Raw genomic sequence first — 15,661 nt, 5'->3', positions numbered from 1 at the left:
GATCAATAAAAGGTTCAATCTCTACATCATTGTTATTGCTAGGTTGAGCATCAACATGAACATCATCATTAACATTATCACTAGGTTCATGTTCATTACCAGATTAGGTTTCAGCATCAGAAATAGAAATATCATTGGGATTCTCAGGTTTGTCAACAACAGGTTCACTAGAAGCGTGCAAAGTCCTATCATTTTTCTTTTTCTTCTTCTTAGAAGGACTAGGTGCATCAACATTAGTTCTGTGAGAATCTTGCTTAACTCTCTTCGGGTAGCCCTCAGGAAACAAAGGTTCCTGAGTCATTTTACCCCCTCTAGTCACAACTCTAACAACATTATCATTTTTCTTATTATTAATTCATTCAGCAAATCATCTTGTGCTTTAAGCACTTGTTCTACTTGAGTGGTAACCATAGAAGCATGTTTACCAATAAGTTTAAGGTCACCTTTAACTCTAGACATATAATGACTCAAGTGTTCAATCATATAAGCATTACGTTTCAATTGTCTACCAACATAAGCATTAAAGTTTTCTTGTTTAACAATAAAATTATCAAACTCATCCAAGCATTGGCTAGCAGATTTATTACGAGGGATATCACCTTCACCAAATCTATAGAGAGAATTTACCTTCACAACCTGTGTCAGATTATTAAGACCATGTATTTCTTCAATAGGTGGTAAATTCTTAACATCTTCAGCTTTAATCCACTTTCTTTCATAGATTTCTTTGCCTCTTGAATATCTTCAGGACTAAGAAATAGAAGACCCCTTTTCTTCGGAGTTGGCTTAGGAGTTGGTTCAGGAAGTGTCCAATCATTATCCTTACTCAATATATTATTCAATAGCAATTCCGCTTGCTCAACAGTTCTTTCCCTGAAAGCACAACCAACACAACTATCTAGGTGGTCTCTGGAAGCATCAGTTAGTCCATTATAAAAGATATCAAGTATTTCATTTTTCTTGAGAGGATGATCAGGCAAAGCATTAAGTAATTGGAAAAGCCTCCCCCAAGCTTGTGGGAGACTCTCTTCTTCAATTTGCACAAAATTATATATTTCCCTTAAGGCAACTTGTTTCTTAAGAGCGGGGATATATTTAGCAGAGAAGTGATAAATTATCTTGGGGACTATGCACACAACCAGGAGCAAGAGAATTAAACCATGTTTTAGCATCACTGTCGGTGTCAAAACCAGCGGATCTCGGGTAGGGGGTCCCGAACTGTGCGTCTAAGGCGGATGGTAACATGAGGCAGGGGACATGATGTTTTACCCAGGTTCGGGCCCTCTTGTTGCAGGTAAAACCCTACGTCCTGCTTGATTTATTCTTGATGATATGGGTATTACAAGAGTTGATCTACCACGAGATCGGAGAGGCTGAACCCTAGAAGCTAGCCTATGGTATGATTTTATGTTGTCCTACGGACTAAAACCCCCCGGCTTATATAGACACCGGAGGGGGCTAGGGTGACACAAGGTTGGTTACAAAGGAGGAGATATCCATATCCGTACTGCCTAGCTTGCCTTCCACGCCAAGTAGAGTCCTATCCGGACACGAGACGAAGTCTTCAATCTTGTATCTTCATAGTCCAACAGTTCAGCCAAAGGATATAGTCCGGCTGTCCGAAGACCCCCTAATCTAGGAATCCCTCAATAGCCCCTGAACCAGGCTTCAATGACGATGAGTCCGGCGCACAGTGTTGTCTTCGGCATTGCAAGGCGGGTTCCTCCTCCGGATATATAACAAAAGAGTTTGAATAAGAGGATGGTGTCTGATTCTGCAAAATACGTTCCACATACCACCGTAGAGAGAATAATATTTCCACAAATCTAATCTGCTGACATGTTTTGGCAACATGACATCATGCCATGGCTCGGTGATTATTCGAACCGTTTTTCTCTAACTAGCCCCGCACATAACGCGATGCAGTTTCTGGACATGTCTTGTCAAAGTAGAGATCGTGTCCCCCTTATTATGGGATTCTCATCAATACGGGCTTGGGTAACCCAACCGTGCCATCAATTACAGCGCTTGAGGGATAAGCGAGTTTTACCAGGCTAGTGGGGGCACATAGTTTCGGCCGCCCTTATAAAGGGATAAGGTTTAACCTTTTTCTACCCACGCCTTCTTCCTCCTTGCTCATCCGTCCTTGCGCACTCGAGCTCCGACGCCCAAGTCCACATCCTTCTCCTCAACCTTCCTCAAACATGTCCGGAGCGGGAGGCAAGTGGATGGCTTCCTCCATCACAGAGGGACACATCAAAAAGCTGCGCGGAGCTGGATACTTAGCCGCGAATATCGCGCATCGGCTGCTCGCTGCAGGGCAGATCGTCCCTACCCTAGAACCTCACGAGAGGGTAGTCTTCCTCCACCACTTCCTCCGCGGACTGGGGTTTCCCCTCCATCCATTCGTCTGTGGTCTTATGTTCTACTACGGGCTGGACTTTCATGATCTGGCCCCGAACTTCATCCTCAACATTTCGGCGTTCATCGTCATGTGTGAGGATTTCCTCCGCATCCGGCCCCACTTCGGCCTGTGGCTGAAGACCTTCAATATCAAGCCGAAGGTGGTGGGAGGCCAACAAGCGGAATGCGGCGGAGCCATGGTGGGCAAGATGCCCAATGTTATATGGTTTGAAGGCTCCTTCATGGAGACCATAAAGGGGTGGCAATCGGCCTGGGTCTACATCACCGAGCCACGCGACACCAACTGGGTGGTGGCCCCTGAGTTTCAATCCGGAATCGCCACGCAGCTCACCTCCTGGAAAGAGAAGGGCCTATCCTGGGGTTCATCGGTGGAGCTGGACGGACTCCAGAAATGTATCCGGAATATGGCAAGCAAGAAGCTCAAGCTTGTCAACATAGTCCAGGTCATGCTCTTCCGCCGGATCCTCCCGTGTCAACAACGGTATTTCTACTTGTGGGAGTTCGACCCGGCCCAGCACCAGACTCTGAGCGAGCTCTTCGATATGACGCACAAGGACGTCTGGAGGGTGTTGTTCAAGGGTGCCGAGGTCCCTCCCTCTCTCACCGAGGACCGTGGGCTAAGCACGAAGCATCCTGTGAATCCGGTAAGTTTTGTACATCTGGTAGGATTTTTACTTCCCATAGCTTAACCACGTGCGGGGTCTGAGCTCCTATGCCTTTGACAGGACTGGGTGGGAGCATCGGAGAAGATCAACTGTCCGGCCCCTCTGCCCGAAGACACTGCGGACGCTCTCCTGACGGAGATGCTGACTTCGGCTCCTTACAAGGTGCCGGAGAAGACCAAGAAGACGGCCAAGGGAACCCAAAAGAGTTCCCGACGCCAGGTGGTATCGGACTCCTCGTCCGATGACTCTGCGACGCACTCCTCCCACGAAGATGAGGAGGAAGATGAAGATGCTCCCCCTCTAGCCGGGAGAGATAAGAAAAGGAAGGCCACCCCAACCGGGGGGGCCAAAGGGTCCAAGAAGGGAAGGACTCTCCTTCCGAACTGTTCCACCACCGCCGCCGAAGACGAAGACGAGTGGCTGCTTAGGGCCAAGCCCCTGGCGAAGTCGTAAGTATTCGGATACCAGAGTAACTCATAGCATACCTTTGTCTCACTGCTTCTCCTAACGCCTAATATGATTATGCAGACCGCCCCAAGCCCGTATCGACGTATCTTCGTCGGGCGGCTCCTTGGACTCGTCGGATATGGATATCGATCCACTTCCGACCGCCACCTCCCCTTGCCCTACGGACAATGCCGAGGTGCTGTCTCAAGAGGCAACGGGTCAAGGGGAGACAGTCATAGAGGCGCCTCAAGGAAACCTTCCGGACTCCAGGAGCAGAGGGGGTAAGGCTCCCGAGGGCTCCGAGTTCGGCCTTCAGCCGAACACTGCGCCGGAACCTCCAATGGTTCCGGACTCGGGCAGGCGGCCTCCTTCCAAAAGGGGCAAGATGCCCGTGCCGGTGACCTCTGTCCATCCAGAGGCACCGGACAATCTGCTGGGAGCGCTTTGCAGCGCTTCCATCGACGAAGAGCACCGCACTATTATGAGTGCGGTGATCCAGAAGGTTTAGTCCGCCAAGAGCGGACTGACTGAAGCCTATGCCAGCCTTCTAACAGGCTTTGAGGTAAGTATTTGAAATATAGAAAAAATATTACCGCATACACAGTAGCCCCTGATGCTCTGTTTGGTGTTCAAAAAGAAAAGCCGAATAGAGGATCAACTAATATCTACAAGAGTCTAATATAAGTATGTCTATATGCGTATGCAGGCTTCGCTGCTAACCTCAGCCGCACTGACTTCGGAGGTCGCCGTACTGAAGCAGGACCTCGAAGGGTCCAAGAAAGAGCTCAGCCTTGCCAAGAGGCAGCTCGAGGAGAACAAAGGTAAGTAATACCTAGTCTGTAGATATGTATATATATGAAAGGGATGCGATTGCAAAATGACAGGATCATCTTTAATTTGCCAGGGGCCACGACCGAAGTGGCAACCCTGAAGCAAGCGCTATCCGAGGCCGAAAATAAAGCGGCCGAGGAGCGCACCGAGTAGGAAAAACAAGAGGCACGGGTGGGCGAGGTGCAGCAAGATCTCCATGCTCTCGTGACGAAGCACGAGGCATTGGAGCTTGACATGAAGACGCGAGAGTCCGAGCTTGCCGCGGCCCTTGAGAGTGCAAAGAGTGCCAAGGCCGAAGCCCAAAAGGCCCTCCAGGAGATTGATGCGATGAAGAAGATAGCGGCGGGTAAGGCATTCTATATGCAAAGCAAGCATGTGAAAGTAATTTACTTGTTACTTACCCGAATCCGGAGCTCTCCAGGAGCATTCGCACATTTTCCCCATAGCGTGTCGGATGCCGCACAGTTTTACCAGGCCGAGGAGGGAAGCTCAACGGAGAAGCTGTTCTAGTCTCAGTATACTGGGACCGAACACCCGATGCCGCTGAGCGACCAACTGAAGCAACTGGTCGAGCTGCACAAGGCGGCCGAACAGGCCATGAAGGCTTTATAGTTCGGATGTGGCCTAGCGACGCTCTTCCCAATAGCTACTTTGGCCTGGTGAGGTGGCTTGTGGATGCCCGCCCACGGCTGGAAGTCATCAAGCGGTCCGTCTGCATCGAAGGTGCACGCCGGGCTTTCGCCCGTGCGAAGGTGCATTGGGCCAAGATGGACGCCGTGAAGTTGGTGAAGGAAGGGCCGCCGCAGGTCAAGGAGCATCGCCACCCCGAGATGTACTATGAGGGTGTCCTGAAGGGTGCCCGTCTTGTAGCGGACGAGTGTGCAAAAGATGTAATATTTGAATAAACTTGATCGTATAATCCTTTATTATGAAAACTTGTTCATATGCGCTATGCAACGCTTGTTTGAATTTCAAATATTCCCTTATGTTCGGCTGTTTATCAAATCTAAGAGATGGCTAGTAGTTGGCTTCTGCCCCCACGCCACGAGTGCTGGGGTGTTCGGGATAAACCTGAGCACTCTTGTTCCCATTTTTGGGTCCTTCGAGGGAGGTGCTCAGCACAACGAACAAGGCAATTGGACTATAATGCGTTATCACTCTCACTTAGCCATAGAATTCTATAATTTTAAATTTCGGTGAAGCCCCTAGTATTCGGAAGGCCGATTTCGGGGCGCTATACACGCCTTAAGCCGGACAGAGCTGACTCCTTGCTCTAATTGGCATAAGTCGTTAGGGACTTGAGACCTCTCGAACAACGACCAGTCTCTCGCCTTATCATGACAGTCAGTTTTAGCTTTCTCTACTGAGGTGCAGTGCATGGTAGCCACTGCGGAACGGGACTATGTCAAAGATTAACTCTTCACTTTGGAAGTTATCCAGGGATCCGAAGACCACTTCCAGTGTGATTGATCCTGTGCAATGGGCCTCTACACCTGGGATGACGCCTTTAAAGGTCCTTTTTGTGGGTTTGATCCTTGAGGGGTCTATACCCATTTCGCGCACTGTGTCCTGATAAAGAAGGTTCAGGCAGCTGCCGCCATCCATAAGGACTCGAGTGAGGTGAAATCTGTCAATGATTGGGTCTAGGACCAGTGCGGCGAATCTGCCATGACGGATACTAGTGGGGTGGTCCCTACGATCGAAGGTGATCGGACGGGAGGACCATGGGTTGAACTTTGGGGTGACTGGCTCCAACGCATATACGTCCCTGAGCGCACGCTTCCGCTCCCTCTTAGGGATGTGGGTTGCGTATATCAGGTTCATCGTCCACACTTATGGGGGGAACCTCTTCTTTCCTCCGGTGTCTGGCTTCCGGTGCTCCTCCTTGTCATCGCTATGTGATCCCTTATCTTTGTTTTCGGCATTTAACTTGCCAGCCTGCTTGAACACCCAACAATCTCTGTTGGTGTGGTTGGCTGGCTTGTCGGGGGTGCCGTGTATTTGATACGAGCGATCGAGTATACGGTCCAAACTGGACGGGCCCGGAGTGCTTCTTTTGAATGGCTTTTTCCGCTGACCGGGTTTAGAGCCTTTGAATCCGGCATTGACTGCCGTATCCTCGGTATTGTCGCTTTTAATGCGGCGCTTATGTTTGTTGCGACGTGACCTGCCGTTGCCGTCCATGGTATCCGAAGTACCATGGTTCTTTGATATGTTATTGCTGCGAGCCAACCAGCTGTCCTCTGTCTCACAGAAGCGGGTCATGAGTGTCGTGAGGGCTGCCATAGATTTCGGCTTTTCCTGGCAAAGGTGCCGGGCGAGCCATTCGTCGTGGATGTTGTGCTTGAAGGCTGCTAGGGCCTCTGCATTCAGACAATCGACGATTTTATTTTTCCTTGTTAGGAACCGTGTCTAGAATTTCCTGGCCGATTCCTCTGGCTGCTGAATTATGTGGCTCAAGTCATCGGCATCTGGTGGTCGCACATAAGTGCCCTGAAAGTTGTCAAGGAATGCGGCTTCCAGATCTTCCCAACAACCAATGGACTCTACCGGCAAGCTGTTGAGCCAATGCCGAGCTGGTCCTTTGAGTTTGAGTGGGAGGTATTTGATGGCGTGTATGTCATCACCGCGAGCCATGTGGATGTGGAGGAGGAAATCCTCGATCCATACCGCATGATCTATTGTGCCGTCGTATGATTCTATATTTACGGGTTTGAAACCCTCTGGGATTTGATGATGCATTACTTTGTCTGTGAAGCATAAGGGGTGTGCGGCGCCTCTATACTGGGCTATATCGCGACGCAACTCAAATGAGTCTTACCCGCAGTGTTCGGCCCGGACGGACTTACTTTTACTGTATACGGCATGACGATTATCGTCTCGCATAGTGGCAAGCCCTCGTGATCCGTAGATTGATCTTGCGTGTTTTGCTTTGTCCTCCAATATGTCTCACAGGTCTAGCGTATTTCCCCATGCCTTTTTATTTGAATGGCGTCGGGGTGCGGGCTGAGCTTTTGGCTGGAATGCCTCCCTGTCGCGGCCACGAGGTGGCCGATCAGTCGCGTCATACGCAGGAGATGTAGGTTTCGGTGCTTCCTCCTCTAGTCGGGGTAGCAACCTGCACTTTGGATAACTCTTGGAGGGGTGTTCGAGTTTATATTCCTCGGCTGCCAGGACTTCAGTCCATCTGTCAGCTAGCAAATCTTGATCGTCTTGAAGCTGCTGCTGCTTTTTCTTAAGGCTATTTGCCGTGGCTATAAGCCGGCGCTTGAAGCTCTCTTGTTCGATGGGATCCTCTGGCACGATGAATTCGTCATCGTCGAGGCTTGCCCCGTCTTCGGAGGGAGGCATGTAATTATCATCCTCCGCCTCTCCATCTACCGCTCCCTCAGGAGGGCTGGCTTCTCCATCCTCCTGCTCTAAATCTTGCTGGAGGGGATTGTTGTTGCCTTCGGCACTGTCCGGAGTGCTATTATCTCCGGTGCTGGTATCACCGCTTTTGCCTTGGCGGGACTGAGAGTGGCGCCGCTGACGCTGGTGCTTGGGTTGCTTCTTGGAGGGGTCATCCTCCGCTGACGCCATTGCCTTCTTTGGGTGTGTCCACCATTGCCTTCTATGGGTTGCTTCTTGGAGGGGTCATCCTCCGCTGACGCCATTGCCTTCTTTGGGTGTGTCCAGCATGTATATGTCATATGATGAGGTGGTTGTCTAGTGCCCTGTGGGCAGTGGTTCATCTTCACCTCCCGCATCGTCGTCCATACCGTCGATGTCTTCGGAGTCGAAGTCGAGCATGTCGTTTAAGTCATCGACAGTGGCTACTAAGTGGGTGGTGGGTGGGCGGCAAATTTCTTCGTCATCCGCATCCCAATCCTGCCTGACGTAGTGCGGCCAGGACTCTCCTGACAGGGAGAGAGACCTTAATGAGTTCAGTATGTCGCCAAAGGGCGAGTGCTGAAAAATATCCGGGGAGGTAAACTCCATGATCGGTGCCCAATCGGATTCGACAGGAACGGGCACCGGCATTCGGAGTCCGTGGCCGGAGAAGGATCCGGAAGTTTGGCAACACGGCTCTCGTGAAGGGTAAAGTTGATATTTGGCTCGATCGTCGCAGAGGATACGGCCTCCGTGGCGGGGTCTATCCACCTGTCCATGGATGGCGCAACTGGCTCCGAATTAAGGGTCGGAGCGGCTGCCGGTGTGATTTCTTGAACACTGTCCGATGGTAGAGCTAAATCGTACTCATCGTGACCGCGTGGCGCACAAGGCAGGGGCTCGAATCCGTCGAAGATCAAGTCTCCGCGGATATCGTTTGTGTAGTTTAAGCTTCCATACCTGACCTGGTAGCGAGGGGCGTAACTTTCGATCTGCTCCAGATGGCCAAGTGAGTTGGCCCGTAGTGCGAAGCCACCAAACACAAAGATCTGTCCGGGAAGAAAAGTCTCACCCTGGACTGCATCGCTATCGATGATCATAGGAGCCATCAAGCCTAACAACGACGACACAAAGGAACTCTCAATGAAAGGCACCAATGTTGGTGTCAAAACCGGCGGATCTCGGGTAGGGGGTCCCGAACTGTGCGTCTAAGGTGGATGGTAACAGGAGGCAAGGAACATGATGTTTTACCCAGGATCGGGCCCTCTTGATGGAGGTAAAACCCTACGTCCTGCTTGATTTATTCTTGATGATATGGGTATTACAAGAGTTGATCTACCACGAGATCGGAGAGGCTAAACCCTAGAAGCTAGGCTATGGTATGATTGTATGTTGTCCTACGGACTAAAACCCCCCGGTTTATATAGACACTGGAGGGGGCTAGGGTTACACAAGGTCGGTTACAAAGGAGGAGATATCCATATCCATACTGCCTAGCTTGCCTTCCACGCCAAGTAGAGTCCTATCCGGACACGGGACGATATCTTCAATCTTGTATCTTCATAGTCCAACAGTTCGGCCAAAGGATATAGTCCGACTGTCCGGAGACCCCCTAATCCGGGACTCCCTGAATCACCCTTTAATGAGAATGGAAAGTTACGATTTGGTAATAGGGTGGATATATCATTCAATTTCGTAAGATGTGCCACAATAGTTTCAGATTCATAGCCATAAAAAGGATGAGATTCTACAAAAGTAATTAACTCAGGATCGACAGAGAAATCATAATCCTTATCAGAACTGCAGATAGGTGAAGTAGCAAAAGCAGGGTCATATTTCATTCTAGCATTCAAAGACTTTTCTTTCGGCTTAGCTAATAGTTTCTTAAGATCATATCTATCTTTGCAAGCAAAAAGGTCTCTAGCAGTTTCTTCATCCATAACATAACCCTCAGGCACATCAGGCAATTCATATCTAGGTGGAGAATCTTCATCATCACTTTCATCAATATTATCAGTTTCTATAATTTCATTCTCTCTAACCCTAGCAAGTTGTTCATCAAGAAATTCACCTAATGGCACAGTATTATCAAACATAGAAGTAGTTTCATCAGAAGCATCATGCAAAGAAGAAGTGGCATCATCAATAACATGCGACATATCAGAATCAATAGCAGGATTAGGTTTCGCAAGTTTACTCAAAACAGAAGGTGAATCAAGTGCAGAGCTAGATGGCAGTTCCTTACCTCCCCTCGTAGTTGAGGGAAAAATCTTGGTTCTTTCATCTTTCAAGTTCCTCATAGTGATCAACAGATATAAAACCCAAGTGACTCAAAGAATAGAGCTAAGCTCCCCGGCAACGGCGCCAGAAAATAGTCTTGATAACCCACAAGTATAGGGGATCGCAACAATTTTCGAGGGTAAAGTATTCAACCCAAATTTATTGATTCGACACAAGGGGAGCCAAAGAATATTCTCAAGTATTAGCAGTTGAGTTGTCAATTTAACCACACCTGAAAGACTTAGTATTTGCAGCAAAGTATTTAGTAGCAAAGTAGTATGGAAGTAACGGTAATAGTGCCAAAAGTAACAGTAGTAGTTTTTGTAGCAATCATAACAGTGGCAACGGGAAAGTAACTAAGCAAACATCAATATGTGAAAAGCTCATAGGCAATGGATCAATGATGGATAATTATGTCGGATGCGATTCCTCATGCAACAGTTATAACATAGGGTGACACAGAACTAGCTCCAGTTAATCAATGTAATGTAGGCATGTATTCTGAATATAGTCATACGTGCTTATGGAAAAGAACTTGCATGACATCTTTTGTCCTACCCTCCCATGGCAGCGGGGTCCTATTGGAAACTAAGGGATATTAAGGCCTCCTTTTAATGGAGTACCGGACCAAGGCATTAACACTTAGTGAATACATGAACTCCTCAAACTATGGTCATCACCGGGAGTGGTCCCAATTATTGTCACTTCGGGGTTACCGGATCATAACACATAGTAGGTGACTATTGACTTAGAAGATAGGATCAAGAACTCACATATATTCATGAAGACATAATAGGTTCAGATCTGAAATCATGGCACTCGGGCCCTAGTGACAAGCATTAAGCATATCAAAGTCATAGCAACATCTATCTTAGAACATAATGGATACTAGGGATCAAACCCTAACAAAACTAACTCGATTACATGGTAAATCTCATCCAACCCATCACCGTCCAGCAAGCCTACAATGAAATTACTCACGCACGGCGGTGAGTATCATGAAATTGGTGATGGAGGAAGGTTGATGATGACGATGGCAATGGATTCCTCTCTCCGGAGCCCCAAACGGATTCCAGATCAGCCTTCCGAGGAAGATTAGGGCTTGGCGGCGGCTCCGTATCATAAAATGTGATGAATCCTTCTCTTTTATTTTTTATCCAAGAACGTGAATATATAGAGTTGAGTTGAGGTTGGTGGAGTCTCAGGGGGCCCATGAGGCAGGGGGCGCACCCCAGGGGGGCACCCTGCACACGCGTGGACAGGGTGTGGGCCCCCTGATGCTGATTCTGTCACTAGTATTTTTTATTAGTTCCAAAACGCGTCTCCGTGGATTTTCAGGTCATTCCAAGAACTTTTATTTCTGCACAAAAATAACACCATGGCAATTCTGCTGAAAACTACGTCAGTCGGGGTTAGTTCCATTCAAATCATGCAAGTTAGAGTCCAAAATAAGGGCAAAAGTGTTTGGAAAAGTAGATACATTGGAGACGTATCAGCCAGCTGTCCCAAAATATCTACCCACCTAATAGTCATATCATTGAAGGACATTTATGTCTTATCATGTTGGGCTGCTCCTTAGGCTATAAATAGCTGCCCCATACAACCACTAGCTGGTTGGCTGCTCCACGAGAAACGGACACTTGTCATTGAGAGCGTCCCATCCTCCGAGGAATTTGAGCGAAAATCATCAAGTGAGGAAAAACCCAAAACCCAAACCAAACACCTACAAACCCAAATTGATTGAGCATCACTGAAGAGATTGTTTATGTGTGGAACCGACGCTTGTTACCTTTGAGGACTATGCATCCTCCAGACGGTTAGGCGTCATGGTCTAAAGCATCCAAGAGGAAATTGTGGATCGCCGAGTGACCGAGTCTGTGAAGATTCGGAAGTCTCCTGAAGACTTACCACGAGTGATTGTGCGAGGTCTGTGTGACCTTAGCTCAAGGAGAACACGGTGAGTATTCTGTGTCCAGGACTGTGTGTCCTTAGGTTTAAATACCTAGCCGCTCCAACCAGACGTACAACTGTCATAGAAGTTGGAACTGGTCTACCAAATCACTGTCTTCACCGAGCTAACTGGTTCTATTTCCTCAACCCTTTCATTTCCTCATTACTGTGTTGTTGTACCTGATCGTTACTGTTTGAAGACTTTGACTAGAGACTTTCTCAATTTCCTCAGTTCAAATTCTTCAGTCAGTTTGTCTTCAGCCTGCTTATCCTGTGTTTACGCTTTCTGTACTCTATGCTTGTTTTTCATTTCTTCATGATGACTGTGCTACTACTTTGTTATGCTTCTATCTGAGTACTTATTCCGCTGCTAAGTAGTTCGTTGCTTAGGAATTTCCTCACCCTGAAATTCCTCAGTGACAAATTTGTAAAAACACCTATTCACCCCCCTCTACTCGATATAATGCACTTTCAGAACTCCTGATGTGCGATGCTCCAAGGTTCCCCTTTTAACGTGAAAGCGACTTGCGCGAAAAAGAAATGTGTGTCTCATGAAGGTCATAGGGGGAAGTGCCTCAGTCGGCGGCGACACTGTGTAAGCTGGTAGTTCTTAGCTTTTTAGCCGGCAAGACCGTCGTCCGTCTAGAGCCGGCCCTCTTGAGATGGCAGGGCGTCGCCAAGGCACCATTCGAATGCCTGTCTCCTGAAGTTCCTGTGCATTAAACGATTATGAGGTACACAGGTGGTGCCCGCTTGTTGATTTGCTCATGATTGTTCCATGAGAAGACAAGGCACTAAGGACCTGGTGAGGTGACGTGCATGGGGCCGGCCCATGAGCCATATCTTAATTGCCTAGATTTATCAACACTGCACGGACGGACCCGACCATAGGCGTCGTGCCGATAGTCCCCTCTCATGGGACGTTTAGGAGGAGAGTTGGCAATGCATGAAGCCCATGGGGCGACATGGTATCAAGCGCAGGGTTAATAGTCATAGCAACTTAGAAAATCATAACTGGTTTTCAATACATGAGCAAAATGATGTAGCGGTACGGACGGGCCTTAACAGCCTGAGGATGATGCAGCCTGCGGGGTGCCCTCTATTGAACAAACCAAAAGTCACCTAGTAATGATGCTGCAGAAGCATCAAGGAAGTCGATGAAGCGTGTTGTCGAGGTTCGCTCCTCATGATCTGGACGGCTCATGAGGCTCGGGAAGCTCGCGGGGCACCGGGGGCTTGCGGAGGTCTGGGGCCTCCTGAGACATCACCGCCAAGCATCAGGCCTTGTGAGACGCCATCGCGCACTGCACGAAGCGCTGGTGCGATGCGTCAACTTTTAGCCAGCCCAAAGGCATGTAGACATAGTTGCAGGGGAAGCCCCGCTCTGCCCGATATGCGACGGCCAGAACAGGTCTTGAGAAGCCACCCTGTTGAGGCCTGGGATGTTGACGCACATGCGTAGCCTACCACCCGCATTAGGGGCGGTAGCTGCACCAGTGGGACATGCGGGGCGGCGCTTGCCGCACATTGTTGCGCTTCCTAAAGTTCCTTGATATTCTTGGTGATGAACTCTCGTGCTTCTGGTGCCTCGCGCCGTGTTCCTTGCTTGTGGGGGCACGCGTCAATGTACGCCTCCATGTGGTGCCTGAGAACCTCCCTCATCGCATTAGTGAAGTTAGAGGCCCTCCAGATGGAAGCTCATGTGCTCGACCTGAGGAAGGCGCCGGGCGCGCCTTCCTATGCGGGAGGGAGAGGTGCCTCGGCGGCAGGCGCGGAGCCTAAGGCATCACCGGTTGGTTTCTTTGCTTTAGTATGACTCTTGGGGAGGAACTTCTTCCTCTTTGCGGGGGCAGCCTTGGGAGGCACGATGGCACCCTCACCATCTGAGTTCTCGTCCGCTGTAGCGCGGTAGGCATGCTCAAGGGAGCAGACCACATCCTTCTCATCGCAGGCGATAGTGATGACGCCACTGCACCCTGGCATCGTGAGGACGTTGTAGCCATGCTGAGTGGCCGCCATGAACTTGGCAAGGGCAGGGTACCCCAGGATGGTGTTGTATGGGAGGCCAATGTGGGCCACATCAAAGTCGATGAGCTCAATATGTTAGTTGTCATGTTTGCCGAAGGTGACAAGGAGTTGCACCTACCGCAGGGGAGTGGTGGAGCCATCCGCCACCCTAGAGAACGGCTTGGTGAGCATTAGCTGGTCATACAACACCTGAAGCGTCTCGAAGGTCTCGACAGAGAGCATGTTGAGGCCGGCGCCACCGTCGATGAGGGTCTTGGTGATCGAAGCGTTGATGATGGTTGGCATACACATCATGGGGAGCGCGCCGGCGGTGGCTGAACACCTGAGGTGGTCCTTGTAGTCGAATGTGATGGCGTACTGCGACCACTTCAAGGGACGCACAACCTCGAGCTTCGGGAGGGCTATATTCACCTCACAAGAGAATTGCTTGAAGATGTGGTTCGAGGCGAGTGCCTGAGCTCCACCAAGACTGCATGCGATCGCGTGAGGCTCTTGATAGCCCCCAGCCCCCTCGTCTTGATGATTTTCGTTGTTCCTCCTTGGCAGTAGCGACAGCGGAGGAGGCCAGCGTTGCCCTGAGGGCATGCTTCAAGGCTGATCGCGCCAGGCGCCGTCACAAGGCTGACCGCGCCAGCCACCCTCACGATGCTAGTCATGCCAACCTTGGCAGAGGTTGTGGTTGTTCTGGCGGCCTCCTGCGCGGCCTCCTCCGCGGCCAAAGCTACAGTCACTGCGCTTCGGGCTATGGCCCAGGCGCTCATCCTGGACCGCCCTGAGCTCCTGACAGTCGTCGGTGTTGTGAGTGTGCACGTTGTGGAAGATTTAGAACAGGCTCCTTGGCGGCCTTGTCACGATCATGTCCATGCTTCAGTTCAGGATCGGCCGCCAGCATGGCGGGGCCCTTGCACTTCACTTCCTTATTCCTGACCTTCTTGTCTTCAGGGTCATTGTCCCGGTGCTTGAGGAGGGAGAGGCAGCCTTCCTTTGCCCTGGTGCACTTGTCCGCCAAGTTCAACTTCTCTAGCCCCGTTCACAGGTCATCGTGCATGGCGAGCTCCTCACTCATCTTGACCTCCATGATACCCTCGGTGATCATCGAGATGATGGCTTCGTCTAGGCCTTCGAGATCTTGAGGCGAACCTGGGTGAAGCCCTGAATGCACTTGTGGAGAGTCTCGCTGGGGCGCTGCTTTATGCACCGCGGGTCGTTGACGATGAGAGCGCAGTCGTGGGTGCCTTGGAAGTTGGCGATGAACTGCTCGCGGAGCTCATCCCACGAGGAGATCGACCCCTCTGAGAGATGCATGAGCCAGGAGCGCGCGCCATCCTTGAGAGCCATGGGGAACCAATTCACCATGACTTTGTCGTCGCCATGCGCCGCCTCGATGCTCAACGTGTAGAGCTAGAGGAACTCTGTCGGGTCAGGGACGCTGTCGTAGCGCGGGGGTAGCTCCGGCTTGAACTTGACCGGCCAGACCACCTGGTGCAGCTCACGGGTGAAGGCACGGCAACCCGCGGCACTCACGGGCACGACGTGCGGAGGAGGAGGGCGATCCTGGTGCCCACGCGCTGCAGCCTCCTAAATAGCCCGGTCTTGGTGCTAGCGCAGCGGAGCGGGAAGCGCACATACGTCATGCTGTGGCCACTACACCACCTGGCAGCTGG

Source organism: Triticum urartu, chromosome 4 (genome assembly GCF_003073215.2).
Source record: "Triticum urartu cultivar G1812 chromosome 4, Tu2.1, whole genome shotgun sequence".
In the NCBI taxonomy this organism is placed as follows: Eukaryota; Viridiplantae; Streptophyta; class Magnoliopsida; order Poales; family Poaceae; genus Triticum; species Triticum urartu.
Note: the sequence above shows the minus strand (reverse complement) of the source record.